The 19,856-nt window shown below is 40.5% G+C and overlaps 1 protein-coding gene across 6 annotated transcripts in view; it reads left to right on the top strand.

Moving 5' to 3' along the window:
- Nucleotides 1–19,856, top strand: part of PTPRR (protein tyrosine phosphatase receptor type R) — a 253,812-nt gene that overhangs the window by 73,925 nt on the left and 160,031 nt on the right. The window contains exon 3 of one of the 6 annotated variants that reach the window (XM_084956340.1): nucleotides 11,578–11,690. The exons of the other annotated variants lie outside the window; for them this stretch is intronic. The gene's annotated coding sequence lies outside the window, so the exon portion shown is untranslated. The remainder of the gene's footprint in view (nucleotides 1–11,577; nucleotides 11,691–19,856) is intronic. 6 annotated transcript variants of the gene reach the window in all.

Raw genomic sequence — 19,856 nt, 5'->3', positions numbered from 1 at the left:
TAAAAAATTTAAAAGATCACATAAGCATAAAGATATTTTCTTTAGAAATAGGTTTCAAAAGTGATGACCACCTTCTAAAGGCCACCAAGCTGTTCTGTTACTACCAGCGTCCCACAGTTACGGCAAGGGTGTCTGGTGCCCCAGTGCCAGGTATTTTACAGTTCCCTTTAGCTCAGTCGCCGTGAGGCTGCTATCTGTAGCAGAAGGCAAGGTTTCTGTTCTCCACAGTGAGCCCGTGCAGATTCAGAAATCAATAATGCCTGAATCTCTAGAAAGCCTGCTGATGGAGTCAGGCCAAAATTCATTGTGTGCCCTTTTCCAAGTGGGATAAAATGCATAGCTTCGGTGGCTGTTTGAAAAAGAATTGCATGGGAGGAAATGGACAGCCCAGGAGAGCTTCTTCAGTGTATTCGATCTGTGCCACCCAGGGCCTTTTCAGGGACCACTTTAGATGTCACATTTAATTCCATCAAGGGTCTTTCGTGGGATTGCCACAGGCAAAGTGAACTTGCCACTTGTCAGCCTAGATGACCAAACCGCTGCAGTGTGTAGGGACGGGAATTGCTTTCTCCTTCCCATCGAGGGTTTTCGTGGTATTCAGTTCTCTGAAGGGTCGCGTGATGGAAGTGAGTGTACTGCCTTCATTAACCCCACTAGTCATCACCCTCTACTCCTCCCCTAAAAGCTGTTTTTCTCCAGCTCCGGGTTCCCAGGCTGTTTCTTGCCTTGCCGTCTGCTCCCAGGACTTCACACACTGTCTTTACACTGATGTCTTCCCCCAGATTGTCTCCAGGTCACCTGCATGTCACACAGCACAGCATGCAAAACTTCTCAAAAGCTGAACTTATCCCCTCTGCTTCCCCACCACGAATCCAGCTTGCCTACTTCTGTCCCTGCATTTCCAGCCCCAGTGCATGACGGGAGTCACTCACCACTCCCTTTTCCAACTTAGAAATCTGAGAGGCATCGTCTTACTCCCTTCTCCCTCGTTACCACTTTGACCCCATCACCATGTCCTGCTTCTTCTCTTCCTGTGATCACTTAGGTCCATATGTCCTCTGCGTGTCCCCCATAACTGCTGTGGCATCTTCCTGACTCCTCTCCTGACCCCAGGTTTCTCCTCCTTGGCCCATCCTCTTAACCGCTCAGAGGCTCATGTGAATCTAACTGTGTCAGAGAACTGCAAATATCCTGCAATGGACTGTCATCGCCTACAGAATAAATTCCAAGTGACTTTCTAGCCCTGTTTCCCACTATAGCCCACTGTGCATTCCACCTTAGTACATTGAATTACTTGAGTTTCTTTAAAGGTTCCACATTCTCTCAAGTTTTCTCTGCCTGGAATGCCCTTTCTCCATAATATTTTTAAATGTGCGATAACACTTAAACATCAGAGATTCTCGCATTATTTAAACATCCAAATTCTGAACTTCTCTTAAAACATCAGATCTGGTGGCATAGAGCATGCTTTCCCACATGTCAATAACTGGCCAGAGCTCCAGGCAACTGGCCCTGTAGATAGAGCCTCGATTCTCCATTTCGCACCACTACTCTCAAGCCCTGCTCAATCTGCTAGGTTACATTATTTGGCTTCTCACTGTTGGCATTTGAGTTTGCAACCCCTGACTTACTTACAGAAATGCAAGAGCTTATGAATTCATTGATGAATCACAGAGCTTCCAGCACATGGGAGAGCTGCATTGCCGTGACTTAGATAGATAGTGTTGCTGTAGTGAACAAGAAATTCTGCTCTGTTATTCTAATCCAGGCATTGGCAGTAACAAATTTGGTAAGATAAGGTTATACTGGCATGCCTGGTTTTATCACGCCTTGCTTTATTGCACTTCGCAGATACTGGGGTTTTTTTTGTTTTTGTTTTTGTTTTTTTTTTTTTACAAATTGAAGGCTGGTGGCAACTCTGCATTGAGCAAGTCCTTTGGCGCCAATTTTCCAGCAACGTTTGCTCACTTTGTATCTCTGCATCACATTTTGGTAATTCTCACAGTATTTCAAACCCTCCACCAGCAATAAAGATTCTAACTTGCTGAAGGCTCAGATGATGGTTAGCATTTTTTAGCAATAAAGTATTTTTAATTGAACTATGTACATTGGTTTGTTTGTTTTTTTTTAACATAATGCTGCTGTGCATTTAATGGACTACAATGTAGTGTAACCATAACTTCTGTCTGCTCTGGGAAGCCAAAAAAATTCATGTGACTCTCTTTATTGCAGTACTCAGTTTATCATGGGGGTCTCAAACTAAACCTTCGATATCTCCAAGGTATGCCTGTATCTGTTTAGGTCTCAGAGGAGACGGTAAAGTTGGCAAGGAAAGATTTCATTTCAGAATGTGAACGTTAACTAAAAATATTGGTGAGTGAGTACAGGCAGAATCGTGTTTGAACGTAATTCGAGTGTTACTAGAAGAACCCTTCTGTTTGGGTATCAGCGGTAAGATCCATGTTAGAAGACTTCCTGACTGTTTAGACTTTAAGAGATTTAGGAGACGCGACGAGGTGTCTGAGAGTATACATCTGACCTGGGACAGGAAATGCCTTCCTAGGACATAGAAGGTTTCGTGTGGCTGCAGGCAGGTGAGCCAAAAGACAGCTGAAGTGACAGCTTGCCATCTGTCCTCCAAGAGCCAGCTCTGCAGAACTCCAGCCAAAATGAAAATGGTAACACTTGCGTGGGCTGCTCTATTTTGTAGCATTTGTCACAACAGAACCCTTCACACAGAATGAAGCCGGAGCGTTCCACTGCTGAGTGGGGGTGGGAAGCCCTCATTTCCCCTGGTTCCCTCTTCTCCATGTGTGGGATCAAAGAATCACCTTTCACTTTTCTCAGAAGCCTGGCTTCTTATTACAGACATTGCCAAAATAATACCCGAAATAGCTTAGTTGAGCCTTTACCTGCGCCATTAATTGATGGTTATGACTATTAGCCCATTAAGATTATGGGGTCCACATTGTTTCTGACAGTCTAAGTCTAATTGCAAAGACTTGACTGAACTATGGACACTACTATCTTATAAAATATCTTATAAAATAGATAATTTATAAGAAGCTACTGTATAGCACAGGGAAATCTACTCAATAGTTTGTAAAAACCTATGTGGAAAAAAAGAATGGATATATGTATGTATATAACTGATTCACTTTGGTGTACTCCTGAAACTAACACAACATTGTAAGTCAACTATACTTCAAAAAAATTTTTTTTAAAAAAGACCGTTTGGTCCAAAATAGCGAGGTAGTGCCTTCTGGTGAATTGCCAATGAAATGCTTTTAAATCTACTATCTCCAAATTCACAGATTAAAATGAAGAATTAATTATATAGTCAAAATTGATTGTTTTCAACTGTACATATTAGGGTTAAAAGTGTGTAGTCTCTTGATTCAAATCACTACTCAATAGCTAAGGGAACTTGAGTAAGTTATGTAACCTCCCTGTGCCACCTTTTCCTCATCTGTAAAGTGGGGACAATAACAGTATCTTCTTCTTAGGGTTGCGAGGATTTAAAGAACTCATACAGGTAAAGTCTTTAAAAAGTGGCCAGCACTTGTGTTAGCCATTATCATCACTATATGTGTCAGACACTCTACTGAATATCTACTGAGGAGCAAAATAGACAAGGGCTCTGTTTTCACAGAGCTTAGATTAGTGGCCGGCTATGTGGAAAATGTTTCATAGCTACTTTGATTCCAGCCATTCCAGGCAACTCATTTGGATAGGAAAGAGAACTCAGAGCCGCTGACAGCAGCAAAGAGATCGTATTCCCGCACAAAGATATCCCCTGGCAGAAGCACGGAGTGTTGACAGCCTGGTCAAGTGAGAGATCAGTGATTGTCTTTTAGATTCAGAGGCGCTGGTTTGGCAGAGCTGCTGTCCACAGCTGTCATTGCTTTAAAAGATAACAAAGGCTGCTGGGGCAGCTGTGGTCGAAGGTACTGTTGTTCAGGAGATTCATTGCTCTTCCCTGGGAGAGAATTGATGGCAGTCTTGGCCATGTGACTTGCTTTAGTCAATAACATTGGAATGGAGTGATATTCGTCACTTCTAGGCAGGAGCCATAGAGGCATTGTACAGCCAACCACATGCTTCTCCCTGCCTCTGAGATTACGGAAGCACAAGTGAACCCTCCCTTAGCCTAGGTCTCTGAGATATTACAATAACCATCCTTTGTACATAGGGTGCATCTTTTGTACATGAAGTACATGAGTGAGAATAATTATATTTGAAGCTGTTGAACTGTGGAGTGATTTGTTACTGCAGCATCACCTGTCCTATTCTAACTAATGCATAAGCCACATATACATCTGGTTGCTCTGATGGCCAGAATACCCCCACTACATCAATTTTTCCACCACAGGAGCTCATGCTGCACTTTTTTGTTTATTTTGTGTCTTTGGTGGCTCCATTGGTGCTCCCAGTCTTGCTGTTCCCTTGGAGGGAACAAAGGCAGGAGAATGAGCACTAGACCTAGAGCCAAATCCTAAGATCAAGGTCTGGCTCTTCTGCTATCTAACTTTGTGATCTTTAGCAAATCAATCAATCAGGCTGAGCCTCAGTTTTATTTGCTTCAATAGGAGGAGGAGTAATACAGTATCTGCTCAATGTACCCCCAAATTTGTTCTTAGGAAGCCCTTCATAGTTTTGTACCAATGTAGAAAATTATTTTTAGTTCTTAAGAAGTCATGGGCAGGCCTGACCACCCTCAACCTGTGAAACTCTCAGTCAGCAACACCAACTGACTGACAAGCATGACTGCAAAAGCCAGAGCTCCTTACAATATTGGTTTATGAGTGAGAAGTCAAGGTCCGAAATATGTTACTCAAAAAACACTTCTCAGTTCAAAAGTGGCATTCAGAAAGAAAAGAATTGATGACAGCTTTTCTTGGTTTTTTCCAGGAACACATTTTCTTATGTCAAATAATATTTCAGCTGTCTCTGAAATGCAATTGGTCAGCGAGAAAAGCTTAGACCCAACCATCAATACATACAGAATTCTGAAAGAGTTTAAATGATTTAAAGAGTATGTAAATAAATGCCTTCTTTCCCAAGGGGCAGAGGCAGTTGGAATGTTCTTTTACGTCATCCTTTCTCAAGAAGACTCAAGAAATCTTATTTGACAGCAAGTCTGATTTAGATTCATTTGTTTATTCATGCATTCCTTTATCAAGTTTTTATTGAGTGAATATAATGTGCCAGTCCCTGCCCTAGACACTGAGATGCAGAGTGGACAAGTCCCTGTCTGTGCAGAGCTTCCATGTCCGGCAGGAGCTGATGGTCTATTTCCACAGCTCCCTACTCATGTCTCCATCAGTCTCCATGTGCAGTTGTCATAGGTTTGACCTACAAGATCCTTGACGATATGAAGCTATGTATCTCATTAGATTTTGTATCCTCAGTGCCTTGCCTAGGGCCTGGGATGCAGAAAGAATCCAGTAGATTTTCTTTCAAGTGAGTAAATATCAGGAATTAGAAGAGCTGGCTTTCAAGTTCAGTCCTTCCCAAGAATGTGAAAAATGAAGGATTTAGTCACTCTACATTATCAACAACTCTTATTAATTGGTTCATTTTGTGAAAATTTATAAAAGACTGGTGTTGCTTTAGGTGCTGCTCTACATTTGTTGACAGAGGAGATCAGAGTTCAAATAAATGCAGAAAACTAGCTACCTTATTCCAGCTTATAAAAGTGGCTGTGAGCTACTTTGCACACAGTAAGTGTCAGAAAGTACTACAGACTAAAGAAATAAGCCTAACATGGTCAGGGCCGAGCAGGGGGATGTAACCGTGTGAGCAGCCTGTCCACTTTCATACAGCCTGTAGGGTGTGAGTGTTGTGCAGAGAGGAAAATGTGCAGAGAGAAAAATGGAACCAAAGAGCATCTTTGAAAGGATTTTCTTCTCTGATTTATCCTATTCCCCACAGAGAGTCATTTAGAGCCAATCTTTGGATATAGCCACAGATTGTATAGCAAACTATATGTGGATTGAAAAATGTCTTTTAGAAATGGTGCTCTTAGTTCAGACATTGAGGCACTGGAAAGACAAGAGGAAAAGGGGGAAGAAAAAAGAGCAAAGGATGCAGAGACAGGATGGGCTTGTTGGTGATATTCACATGCTAGGCTGTTACCTACCTTCCTTATTTATTTCTAAGGCATGTTGTGTAGCTTACCTTATGTTTAATTACAAAGGAAAAGAAACACACCCTTGTTTAGTCATTTATCATGCAAATATTTAATAGATACCTACTCCTTATATCTTTGTTTCTTAGGAACCTGTTTTGTCCTGGATACTATCTTAGGGACTGGACAGACATGGACCCTGCCTTGCTATAGCTTACATCCTGATGGGGAAAACAGATAACTAACAACTAACTATATAAATAAGATGACTATAGGTTGTGATAAATGCCATGAAGGTGATAGTCAGGGGCCATACCCAAGAAGGTGCCTGGAGGAGGCCAGGGTATTGCTAGTTGAGGCAGGGTTGCCTGAAAACCTGACATTTGAATCAAGATCCATGAGAAGAACCATGAGAAGAAACTCATCATGGAAAGCTTCAAATAGAAGAACCTTCTAGGCAGGAGAACGAGCAAGTGCAAAGGCCCTGAGGCAGGAATAAGCTTGCATGTTCACAGACTAGAAAGCAGGCCAGTATGACTGGAAGGTAGTGATTTAGCAGTAGTGGAAGTAGATAGCAGATCCTTAAGGGGTGTGGCAAGGATTTTAAAATTTTTCTTTTGGACCTAAGGAGAGTCCCTGGGGAGTATTTGGTAGAGGATTGAACATGATCTGGAGCGAGAAACTAACCGACTCAAAATGTTTTGTAGTCACTTATTTCTCTGATTCGTTGTTGACTGTAGTTTTCCCTCAAACCAAAAATGGGCACGTGAACTGACAAGTTTAAGTGTGCTTATGGGGTCAATAGGACAGAATATTTTAAATCAAAATTGTTTGGGGGAAATGTAGGCTAAATGCTCACCCTGCTCTAATTGTGCCTAGCCTTATGCATCCTGTCTTGGGGGATAAAAAAGACCGGTTTCTTAGCTTTATGTGACTTACAGAAGGTGTTTCTTAAATAGAAATTTAAATAGAAATTTAAATAGAAATTTCAGGGAGTTCCCAGGCAGGAGTCGGGGAGCAGATGACGCAGCAGGGCTCATTAGCACAGGTTGCTTTTGTGGTTACCACCACCCCTGTCACTGGGTGTGAGGTGACAGGTGTGAGTGCCCAGCCTTCCCACCCTCTTCCCACCTTCTCCATAACCACCTTCCATGCGCATCTTGTGCCTCCTCTTCCACACCCTATTAGCACTGTTCCACTTCCAGATTAATTGGAGGAAAGGCGTTACCAAAATTTCAGCCTTTTCAGTAGGAACCAAAGATTCTCGTGCCATTGACATTTCTCTCTCCTGCCAGTTCCTTCTCTCCTTCTTTGATTACCTACTTCTTGCCTTTCTTTTCCCCGGTCTCTCTCAACACTTCCTTTTCTGGTAGAGATTCACCCAGGACTTTGGAAAATCCCAGACTAAAAATGTTTCAAATCCACTGTGATCGAGAAATATAGTTCCTGAAAAGGAAGATTGAGCCTTAGTATGTTTAAATGAGGGGATATATACCTCTAAAACCTTATTATTTATTAAAAAAGAGACTTTAGGGAGTTCCCATTGTTGCTTAGAGGTAAGGAACCTGGCCAGTAACCATGAGAATGCAGACTCAATTCCTGGCCTCGCTCAGTGAGTTAAGGATCCTGCATTGCTGTGTGCTGTGGCCAGCAGCTGCAGCTCTGACTTGACCCCCAGCCTGGGAACTTCCATATGCTGCAGGTGTGGCCCTAAAAAGAAAAAAAGAAAGAGAGAAACTCCAGATGTGTTTTCTAGATTGAAAAGAGCTGAGATGGCCAGAGTGTCAACTCTAATGTTTATTTATCCATCATCTCTTAGCCCATTTATTGAGGAGCTTTTGTGTGCTGGGCACAGTGTAAGATGCTGAGGGAGATATAAACACACACTCCAAACAATAAATATCCAGCAGTGCAAAAGGCACCATAGGGGAACAGAGGCTATAATGAGGGCTGTTATGGAGGCATGGATTTCCATGGTAGAACCAAGGATGAATGGGAGATTTATTCAGGTTGGGTGCTGATAGGGAAGGGATTTGAGAAAAGACCAGATAACATGACAGCTCAGTGCTTTAGTTGGTCCCAAGGCTCCTCTCTCCATTAGCCCAAAACCAGGGCCCATGAACCCACATTTTAGATGGTCTGTGTCTGATTCGGGCTCTAGAATTAGCAGGTGTATGCTTGGTGTAATTTTATTAGCAGCAAGGTAATACAGTGATTTTAAGTGAGGGCTCTCAAGCCAGCCTGTCTTGAGTAGAATCCTGGCTCCATCATTTACTGTCTAGGTGAATTTAGGCAAGTAATTTAACCTTTCTAATCAATTTCCTTGGCTGTAAAGTGGAATAATAATATTGTTCATCTAAACTCCTTATATAATTCCTGAAAGCACTTATAATATTTGGAACACAGTCAGGCCTTGCTGGATCTTGCATACAGGAGGAATAAATGTATGTCAAGCATTTTGAGTAGTTTAAGAAAACTTAACAAACAGTGATGTTGGTGCGTATTCATTCTAGCGGCGCACTGGCAAAGCTGTATGTGAGAGCCATCTTTGTCCTGATGGATGGGTGCTTTTTTGTCTTGACTCTTACACAAGCTCCCCCTCGTGGAAGCAGAGCAAATATATGCCCACTACCTAGGAGGGCAGGAGAACTGTTAAGACTCAGCAGCTGACAACACCAGCCACACTGCCACCCCGTGGCCTCTCCCAGGCCCAGCGACCACTGAAATCAGGGCTACCCAGGGGAATGCAGCATTGCGTGGAAACCATGCTCAATCATATATGGGGCAGTACCTTCACCTGTATGCTAATCCTTTTTTGAGATAATAAAATTCAATTTTACTTAATGTCCTTCATAGTAACTTTTAGCCATCTGAGTGTCCCAGTGGAGATACTAGAGTTTATTGTATGACCATCTCTTACATTTTTTTAACATCTAAATCGTTGGCACAGAAGAATGAATAAAATACAGCCCCTGGCTCACAGGGCTTATCCTTAGACAGTTATAACTGGGAATCTTGGGTGGTGAGTTAGGGCTAAGCTAGGGCTGATGCAATGAGGTCACTGAGGAAGGGTGTCTAATGGAGGACGAGCTGCTACCCAGAGGAGTTTCTGTCCAGTGGATGCTCCATCCATGCTAAGGGCTCTGCAAATGCTTGTTGACGGGGGAAGGGGATGGCATTTGCTCCTGGCAAGTAGAGAGTTTTCCCCACGGCTCTGTTGCCTCCACTGCCTGCTTCTCCATGAGCCCTGCCCCCCGCTCCCCACCATGGCCACCTAGATAGCTGAACCAGGGCCAACAGGCATAATTCCACTCCAACCCCTGACAGGACGGCAGGAGCAGTCCCTTTCTGGCTTGTCCTGCCCTCACTGGCCCTCTCTAAGATGCTGCTGGCATTGCCTGCTGGCCTCCAAGCCCAGTGTGGTCTCACCTCTTTCTAAGGAAGGCCCCTGCCCTGGACATGCCACAGGCTGTGGAATAAGAGGGAAATGAAGCTTCAAGCTCAACAGAGTGTAATAAGTGGAAGTTGTTAAAAAAAAATGCTATTAAAATAAATATGGAGCATTGTGGGAATACAGGGGGAGGAGCTGATTCTTCTGCCACTGGGTCAGAACTAGATCCAGGGCAGTTTTCCTGCTAATCCCTTTCTCTACTTTCTTTGAGATACTTTGGCCCACGAGGCTGGCCGCTTTAACTCGAGTGAGATTTGACAGCAGGGACCAGGTTTCCAGACAGCTGCTTCCATCACTGAGCTGCCCTGTCTGTGGGTCAGTTTTAGAATGTGCTTCAGCAGCTTATAATCCGTTTCTTTGCTGTTAGAAGTGCATAGTAATATGCAATTACAATAATACTTCTGCTGTTCCATTCTCTTTCTGCTTAAAGAGAAGAGAGTCCTGCATAAATCCTATAGTACCAGCCATGTTATTTCAAAAAGAAAAATGCCAACTCTGTGTGTGTGTGTGTGTGTGTGTGTGTGTGGTGTGTGTGTGCTTTGCATTGCCAGGGGAAAGGCAAAGGGAGGGAAAATTAGGGGGGAAAGGAAGTGAGCTCCAAATGCTGTTTTTACTTGACTTTTTTTTTTTTTTTTTTTTTGAATTGGGCTTTGAGAGAAAGGAATTATACTCAAGAATGAAAAAACACTCACCCACAGAATTGGTCTAAAGAAGGATCAAGCCCTGTGACCTTAATTTTATTGGCATTATGCACTCCTCAACCAATGAATTAAGAGATGAGAGGACATTTCAATCAATTATGGTCCCATGAAATCAGTGCCCTTTTCTGTAGTGGCAATTTTCTAAAGGTCAAAAGAGCATTTTAGAATGGTTTTTTAAGAGACTCTTTATTGGTAAGTCCTGCCTTGGGTATTGATGGAGGGAGTCATTTCGTTTTCCTTCCTCTGCATTCATTCAAATCATCTCTGGAAGGAGGGAGGAGGTATTTCTGTAATTGTGAACTGGGAGAAAAGAGGCACCACACTTGCCATCTAATTGCCTGCAGAATCCTGGCACCTCTTGCTTTATCCTCAGCTGCTTCCCCTCCATGTGTCTGATATCAGGGACATGAAATTATGAATAAACGAATATTTGGCTCAGCCTCTACAGTGCATGACACATGTTTTTAAAATTCTTTTTTTTTTTTTAATTTGAGAGAAAATTAAACCTAGGTTCTGGCATCGGTTTCCATTTGTCTTCCTCCTGGCAGCATGAATTGTGGGTTTCTCTGATGCAGAAAAGCATAATTCTCTTGTTTGTGTATTTTGCACCCTCCACCCTCCATTTTTTAGGGGGGCATTTGCTGTCTTTATCATTCCTTTGTATGGATACCCATTGGTCATTCAAATCTGTTTAAGTTTTATGCCCCTCTCTGGGTTCCCTGTGCTCCACGTTTTTAGGTTAAGCTGTCACCTCTTCAGTGCAGCCTTTTCATTTGTATCTATTTCCTATAGTGAAAGGCATGGTCAGCCCCATGCCTTGTATGCAGTGATGCCCAATGAATGCTTATTAAATAAGTGAGAGCTTTCTGGAATGTTAGTGTTGCTTTTTCTATCAGTTTTTTAAATTTTACCCATTAACCACAGAAATCAAATTTGTCAAATATGTCACTCTCTTAATAAATATACAGATTTCTCCCTTACTTCTCCCCTCACCAGGTAGTCCCCAGCCTCACTAGCCTTCATGATGATTCTTAAGTATGCCAGATTTACTCTAGTGTCAAGTTCAAGGTATTCAAAAAAATCATGATGGCTTTCAACCTATTTTGCATTTATCTGAGCAATATCGACAAATATTGAAATATCAGTTGAAAGATAGACATCTCCTTTCTTGAGGGAAACAATACGGTCTGCATAACACTTGGCATTTTCCTTAATTTTTTTGAACTGGCATTATTTTGGAGGCTTAAAGAAAAAAATTTTCTGACACTTGACTTTATTTGGGACTATTGCAATAGGAGAGAGAAAACCAGGCTCAACTCCACATACAACCAAGACAGCTGAAGATTTATGGCCAAGGAACAGTATGAGGGGTCAGTGGTTGCAAAGTCATTAAGAGGAGGCAGCAAAGGTAAGGGGATCCTTGCTAAATGTATTTAACAGGATCTTGCTGAAGGCAGGCCAAGGATGTATATGCCTCAAATGTGGGGGGTGAGGAAATTGATCAGATATTGAGTGTGATGATATATCAAGGGTGGGGAGTCTCTCTAAAGGACATAACAGAATTCTTGCTAAAACTGGACTGGGCAGGCTGAAGACAGACCCAAGGATGGGGCCCAGTAGTGAAAAGAGCTCAGAGAAGTTTGTCAAGGAGAGAGCCTTTGTCAGGAGTTACTCTTGGTGTGTTCTTGCCCTCCTGAGTACCACTGTGCCCCAAAACAGTGGAACAGAGTGCTGTCTAATGATTATTTTTGCCCAGGTCCTCCATTATGGTTTAAATTGTACATGTCAAGCATTGTTGCTGATATATATACATACTCACTGTCCCCGAGTCCTAGATGCGGCCAGTTTGCTTTCCGAGGTGGTATTTTGTTTCTCTCATGTTATTTCAAGCTATTCTTATTTTATTTTTTGTTTAATTTTTTTGTAATTTTAGGGCCACAACCTTGGCATATGGAGATTCCCAAGCTAGGGGTTCAAGCAGAACTACAGCTGCCGGCCTACACCACAGCTACAGCCACAACATATCCGAGCCACCTCTCTGACCTCCACCACAGCTTGCAGCAACACTGAATCCTTAGCCCACCGAGGCCAGGGATCAAACCGATGTCCTCAGGGATACTGGTCAGGTTCGTTACCATTGAGCTATGACAAGAATACTTCAAGTTATTTTTATTATTCTTCACTCACTCCAAAAATAAATATGCCTTTTATTCTTTTTTAAATTTTAGCTTACGTCTTCACAAAATAGGTGCTGTTCATTGATGTTCCATGCAATTAGGTTGTCATAGCTGGAGAGCATCTCTTCATAGGTGTAGTTTAGACTGAATGCATAGACTATCTTTCAATAGCGCTGTGATGTAGAAAGTGTACACATTTATATTATTGGACTATTTAGTTCTACTGCCACTGTACAAACACACTGAAAGAAAGCAACACAGGAAGAGGTAGTGTCTACTCGCAACCTTCCTCCCCCTTCTGAGTCTCTGTTTACTCCAGGGCTCCGCCCACGTCTTGCATCCCATGCCCTTAACTGACCTTCACCTTCCCTTTCAAACTGCCATTTCTTTAAAGTCAGAAAGGACCTGAACCTAGAGGGAATAATGACTTGGTCTACATCTTACAAAACATTTGCATTCTGTAGTAGCAATCTTAAGCACTGTGAAATAAATTGAAATGACATTTTTAGATAACTCAAGTTTTCCAGCAACCCCAATATATCACAGCTCAATGGCAACATCTGTTTGAATTATGGTCTACTTGTGACCCTGGCCCTAAATACGTCACAGAAACTACTTATTGACCAGTACCAATTTTTTTTCGCTTTATCCTATTTCATTCTTCCTTTTCTATTAAACACTGTGCTTTCCTTAAAGTCAGGGTTGACACTTCTTCATCTGTATATCCACCACACAAATGGGACCTTGCTCAGTATGTGTTTGTAGAATTAAATAAAGTTACAAGCTTGGATCAGGTCCTATCATGCCTCTCTCTATTCAGGAGTAGAGAACACACAGTCTAAAATTGGTCTTTGTCTTATCATTATTACCAATCATGTCAGTAGAGATGTTTTTATTATGTTTGTTGTGTTTATTATTATTTTATTTTTCTGCCATACCTTTAATAAACATTTTAAATTCATTTGACATCTGTTACTTTTGGGGTGATTTGATATAGATTCTTGATAAAGTATTCCATACGGTAAAATGAAGCAAGCCTTCAAGGAACATGAGAGCTATGAAGCAAGTATTACTCAAATCACTGTAAGATCTAAGTAGAGAAACTCTAGAATCTGAAATCATATCCCATTCCATTATGTATCATTCCCTTCCAGATTATCAGTTTCAGTCTTCTCCTGTAACTATTTATTTACAAATAATTTTAGACTTCCTAAAAAGTAGAATAGTGTTCTCATGTACCTTTCACTTAGTTTTCCCTATCGTTAGTATTTTACATTGGCTTTATCATTCTCTCTCTCCTTCCTTTTCTTTCCTCCTTCTCTCTATCTCCCTTTCTTTCCCTTCTCTTGATAAATAGGTAGATAGACAGACAGATGGACAGATAGCCATATGTGTGTGCATCAGATATATCCTTTTTGGAGTTCCTGTCATGGCTCAATGGTGACGGACCTGATTAGTATCGATGAAGACATGAGTTCAATCCCTGGCCTCGCTCAGTGGGTTAAGGATCCAGCATTGCTGTGAGCTGTGGTGTAGGTTGGCAGCTGCAGTGCCAATTCAACTCCTAGTCTGGGAACTTCCATATGCCAGAGGGGCAGCCCTGAAAAGACCAAAAAAAAAATTCTTTTTGACAAATCTATCTCTTGAAATACACATATCTCCTTTCTTAGAGAATATAGTATTGTATGAACAATCTTGCCTTCTTTAAATCAATCTGGCATTTGAACTGGCATATCCTTAGGAGTCCCTCTCAGTCTTTCCTCAGCCTATTGAGCACCACAGTGTACCAAAATAATAGAAGAGTGATGTCAGATGGTTATTTCTTGAGCAAGTAATTCATCATGGTTTAAGTTGTAGATGTCAACTTAAAAATGTATTAAATTTTTAATCTAAATTATATTGAGAATTTATTTCAATAGTTGAGCTCTTTAACCCTAAGTAGTTCAGTGTATGGTCTCTAAGAATAAGACTATTCTTTTTCTTAATGATAGAATAATTATAAAAATCAGGAAAATAACATTGATACTATTAGCTAATATACAAACCTTATTCATTGCCAAATGGCCCTGTAATGTTCTCTATAGCAAGGAAAGAGAGAGAAGAAAAGAGTCTTCAGACTAAAGATTTTTTATTGTTTTCCTTGGAAAACTAGAGTCTACGAATATTTCATTTTTGCTTTTTTCGTATACTTTAAGCTTTTAAAATTTTAAACTATTTTTGAGGGCAAGTACATATGCTAAATTTTGACATATTGCAGCCCACAAACACATTAATATGTACTGCCTGCTGGATTCATTTCTGTGTAGATGTTCAGGTTTCTCCCGCTACCTCTATTGAATTAAAAGACATCTAGGCATTCACTCGTTTGTTCATCCATCCACTTAGCAGTGCTAGTAGCATTGAGGATCTACTAAAGCCCTCTTCTGAATGAGATAAGCTGTTAAACCGTGATCATTCATAGCTACTTATCTGTGAGTACTGCAAAATCCATAGAAATAAATGCAGAAGCTGGGGCTGATAAAATGCTATAGCTACCCATAAGCCTTCATTTCAAATCAAATATCTTCATCAATTTCTTGATGTTATAAAAATTAAATTTCGAACTTTTAAGTTGGAAAATAAACAGTTTTTATTTTAATACATTTAAAAATAAATATTATTCTCACCTTTTTATTTTGAAGGTTTGTATGAAAAAAAAGGAGTTATGTTTCTAATACTGTTTATAATGTCTTATCTAGACCTGTGGTTTCCAAATGTTTTTTGGTCATACATCCATTAAGTTTAAAAAGTTATTACATTCCCTAAGTATATATGCTGGCTTGTTTATATAGTAAATACCTAATAGTGCACTAGTGTTTCATGTACATTATAAAGCTTACACCAAAAAGACAATTCTGAAGAACTAAGTACAAGTGGATATAAGTAAAATTTCTAATAATTTCTTCATTGAATATTGGATCATCTTGTTGACACAGTGGGGGCCATTGGACCCCTTGTGAGTCCTTGTCCCATACTTTTCAGTACTTCAAGGCTGAACTCTCTTCTGCTTTATTACCTGTTCTTGGTTATCATTTTATGGTGATGACTGCTACCACAGTATGTAAATCGTTTAAAGGTCATTTTACTTGAAGAATGCCTATTCATTTTCCCATTTGCATATCACCTTTATAAAGGTCATTTTTCCTAGGGTGTGCCCATTCATTACATACTTGTTTGTAAATATTTGTGCACTGTGGCAGGACTGCTTCATGTTTACTTGTCATAAAATTTTAGATAAGCTTCAGGAAACATTAGTGCTAGAGATAAAAGGATGATAAAGAGGTGACTGAGCAAAAAACTATTTTTACCACAAGCAATACCACCCACTTCATGTGCCTAAAGAATGATTTCACACATTAAGAAGATATATATAACTCAGGAAAGAGCATTTCTTCTCAATTAGCAGTAATTTCATGTTCAGTGCAATATGTGATAAGGAAATGAGGAAGAAACAGCTAGAACTTACGTGTGTATCTGTCAAACAATTGTAAAATTGTTTCATCCATGACACTTGGAAAGTAGCTAGATCGTGAGATTTCTGAGGGCAGGGCTAGTGTTCATTTTTATGTGTTCTAATGTGCTTTTGAAAAAACCAAGAGCTCAAGTGTTGGTTGAATGGATGTTAGTGGATTAATGAATGATAATACCATTTTTCCAGCTTCAATACCAGTAATTTTGATCAGGAGTAACAACCTGAACTGCTTAGTACATAAAAATTACCAAAAGTTCTATGTTCTCTTTGAAGTCTTAGTTTTCTTTTCTCTTTCTTTCTTTTCCTTTCTTTTCTTTTCTTTTCCTTTGCTTTCCTTTCCTTTCTATCTATCTATCTTTTAAAGGTGTCACTCTCAACATATGGAAGTTCCCAGGCTAGGGGTCGAATCAGAGCTCAAGCTGCCAGCCTACACCACAGCTACAACACCACCAAATCTGAGCCTGGTCTGTGACCTACACCACAGCTTACAGCAACGCTAGATCCTTAGCTCACTGAGCGAGGCCAGGGATCAAACCTGCATCCTGATAATAGGTGGGTTCGTTACCACTGAGCCCCAACAGGAACTCCTTAAGTCTTAGTTTTTACTATGCTAAATCTGCACATCCTTCCATAGTTTAATATATTTGTATTTCCTTCAAACTCCTATTAATGGTAAACTCAGTATGACAATCTGACTTCTGACATGTTTTAACCATTTTGTGTATGAGGTTCTGTATTACAATTTTGTTTACATTTCTTCTACGTTAGGTTTGTTGAACTTCTTGGATATGTGGTTATGAGATTTTCATTAAATTTGGAAAAATTTCATCTATCATTTCCTTAAATATTTTTCTACTATCCTCCCCTTCAAGGGCTCTAATTATACATATGTTAAATCACTTGAAGTTGTCCCACAGCTAACTGAGGCTGTATTCTTTTTTTTTTTTTTCAATCCTTTTTCTCTGTGTTTCATTTTGGATAGTTTCTATTGCTGTGGTTTTAAGCTCACCAATCTATTCCTCTGCCTCATCTAATATGCTGTTAATCCCATCCTCTGTATTTTGTATCCTAGACACTGTAATTTTCATCTCTAGAAGGGAAAGTAGGGTCTTTTTTATGTCTTAGTATCTGTACTTAGAATGTGCATGCTTTTCTCTACCTCATTGAGCATATGGAGTACATTTGTTATAACTCTTTTAATGCCCTTGTCTACTAATTCTGTCTTCTGTGTCCTTTCTGTATCTATTTCTGTTTTTTAAATTTTCCTCTGCAAAGTGAGTTGTATTTTCCTACTTGTTTGCTTACTTTGCAAAAATTTTATTGAATTTCGGACATTGGGAAATTTAACTTTATGCGTGCTGGGTATTTTTTTATTTATTAAGTATTTTGAGCTTTGTTAAGTTTATTTATTAAATTTCCAAATAGTAAAGTTACTTATAAAATTTTTGATTCTTTCAAGGCTTGCTCTCAAATCTTTCTTAATTCTTTCAAGACTTTTTGTTAGGTAGGACCACCAGAGCAATGTTTAATCTAAGGCAGAAGTGATCGAACTATAGTCTGCAGGTCAAATTCAACCCACTGTCTGCTTTTGTATTTCTTGAGGACACTGCTCAAGCACTATGAACCACAGAGACAGAACTAAGATATCCCTCTCCATCCCCAGAGCCTGCCACCTTGCTGGTGGCCATACCTCACTGCTGTTCAGGTCTGGCATGGGACACCACTTTCAAGTTGGAGACCTCACTGTTGGCAACCTCAGAGTACCACGTGGTAGAATCTCAGTCTGGGATTCAGCGATTTAGCCAGTTGACTCCCCTACAACAAGCTGCCCATGTTGTTTTTTTTTTTTTTTTTTTTTTGGTTAGTTTGGGTTTTTTTGTTTTTTAGGACTGTACCTGTGGCATATGGAAGTTCCCAGGGTAGGGGTCAAATCAAGCTGCTGTTGCCAACCTCTTCCACAGCCACAGCAACATGGGATCTGAGCTGCGTCTGCAACCTACACTACAGCTCATGGCAACGCTGGATCCTTAACCCACTGAGCAAGGCCAGGAATCAAAACTCCATCCATAGTTACTAGTCGGATTCATTTCCACTGCGCCACAGTGGGAACTCCAAGCTGCCCGTGTTAAGTTGGCCTCATGGACAACCAGGCACAATAGGATCTTGATGTCACTGGGCAGAGTATGAAACTGACCAAGGGGTCCACCTGTCTTTGTCAGTTTCGGTTGCAATAACAATGTGACGTAACTGAATGGTTAAACAACAAACATGTATTTCTCACAATTCTGTAGGCCAGGAAGTCTAAGATCAAGGTGCCTGCCAGTTCAGTTCCTGGCTCCTGGTGAGAATTCTTTTGTAGATGACTGCCTTCTTGCTATAATCCTCACAAGAGAAGGAGGGAAAGTTCTCTGGTCTCTTGTTATAAGGTTTCTAATTCCTTCTCGAGGACTCCATCCTCATGACCTCATCTAAGGCTAATTACTTCCCAAAGGTCCTACCTCTTAAAATCACCACATTCGGCTGTAGGATTTCAACATAGGAGTTGGGGGGAGGGCCCAAATATTCAGTCCATAACACTGCATATGAGCCTGATCTTTCATCTCAGGCTAGTGCTTTCATCCTAAGAATGTCTGCAACAGGTGGCAGTTAGATATATAGCATGCCTACCACATGGGATGGCCCACCTAAGTCAATGTTGGATGGGGGAGTTTTCTCTCATTATGTAAGTATCTATAAAATATATTTGACTTTTCCTCTTGGTCTGTAGAGCCTAAAATATATACTATATGAACCTTGATAGGAAAAGTCCATGGACATTGATCTAGGACTAACCTTTTCCCACTACTGAGGAAATACCATTCTGAATACTTTATCCAATACACTATGTATTATAAGGTTTTGATGCTCTGGCTAGTGGAAACAGGAACTAATCCCAGCCTTCTAAGGACTGTTCCTCTTATTCCTTTCTGGTGGTTTTTTCCTCTTCCTCAGGCAGTTTCCTCCCAACTGTGTTCTAGTTAAGGTTTAGCTGAAGATTCAAGCTGTATGATTTCCGGAACAATCTTTCTAGGCAGGTCTCTCCTTTCCGTGAAGTTTCTATTCTCTAGGACCCTATCCTACAAATTCCAGCCTCCTTCCCCTTCCTAAACTCCAAACTCAGAGATTCTTCTGGGCTCCATTCAGATTCTCCTTTTTCCAGGCAGAAATCTGATAAAACTAGTAAGACTCCCATTTGGTTTCCTCGTCTCAGGGATTATCATCCTAGGTGACTTGTTGTCCAATGTCTGAAAACCATTGTTTCATATATTTGTCTGGTTCTATATTTGTTTCAGGCAAGAAGCTAAATCAGTCCCTGTTATTTTATGATGCTTGAATGTTTGATTCCTGACTTCTTGAATTTGAAGAAGCAAAATGTCCATGGGACTTAAAAATTCAATCAGGTTAAACAAGACAGGAAATTGATGTTGATAGGGAAATTTCTAATGGGATTAAATTCTATTTTGGCAAGAAAGTAAAATATTCGCCTTGAGACAGAGTTTTCAGAAGGTTTGCCAAAAGGCTTGTGGTGGATCAATACTGAAATTATCTTTTGTCTTCTAGAGGGCATTGTCAAGAAGGTATAGTCTTTATTTAATTCTAAGATTTTTAAATACTTTAAGTGTCAATATTTTAAAGGGAAAATGAGTCAAAGATATGACATCTCACCAGCTAATACCATGAACAGGATGATGAATTTATGTGCTTGGGCAAAGAGATGAAAAGCTTAGTTCCTGATGCATAGCTTTAAAATTTAAGGTATCACATGATATAGCAAAAGAGGTATCAGCAAAAGCAATGGCTCTCAACCCTGACTTGGAGATAGTCCAAAATGATCACATACCATAAT

This window comes from Sus scrofa, chromosome 5 (assembly GCF_054392235.1).
Source record: "Sus scrofa isolate SSC_HxYL_T2T_F1_AM1 chromosome 5, Sscrofa_HxYL_maternal_Yorkshire_Landrace_v2.0, whole genome shotgun sequence".
In the NCBI taxonomy this organism is placed as follows: Eukaryota; Metazoa; Chordata; class Mammalia; order Artiodactyla; family Suidae; genus Sus; species Sus scrofa.
The sequence above is the reverse complement of the archived record's forward strand: the minus strand, read 5'-3'. Positions and strand labels throughout refer to the sequence as shown.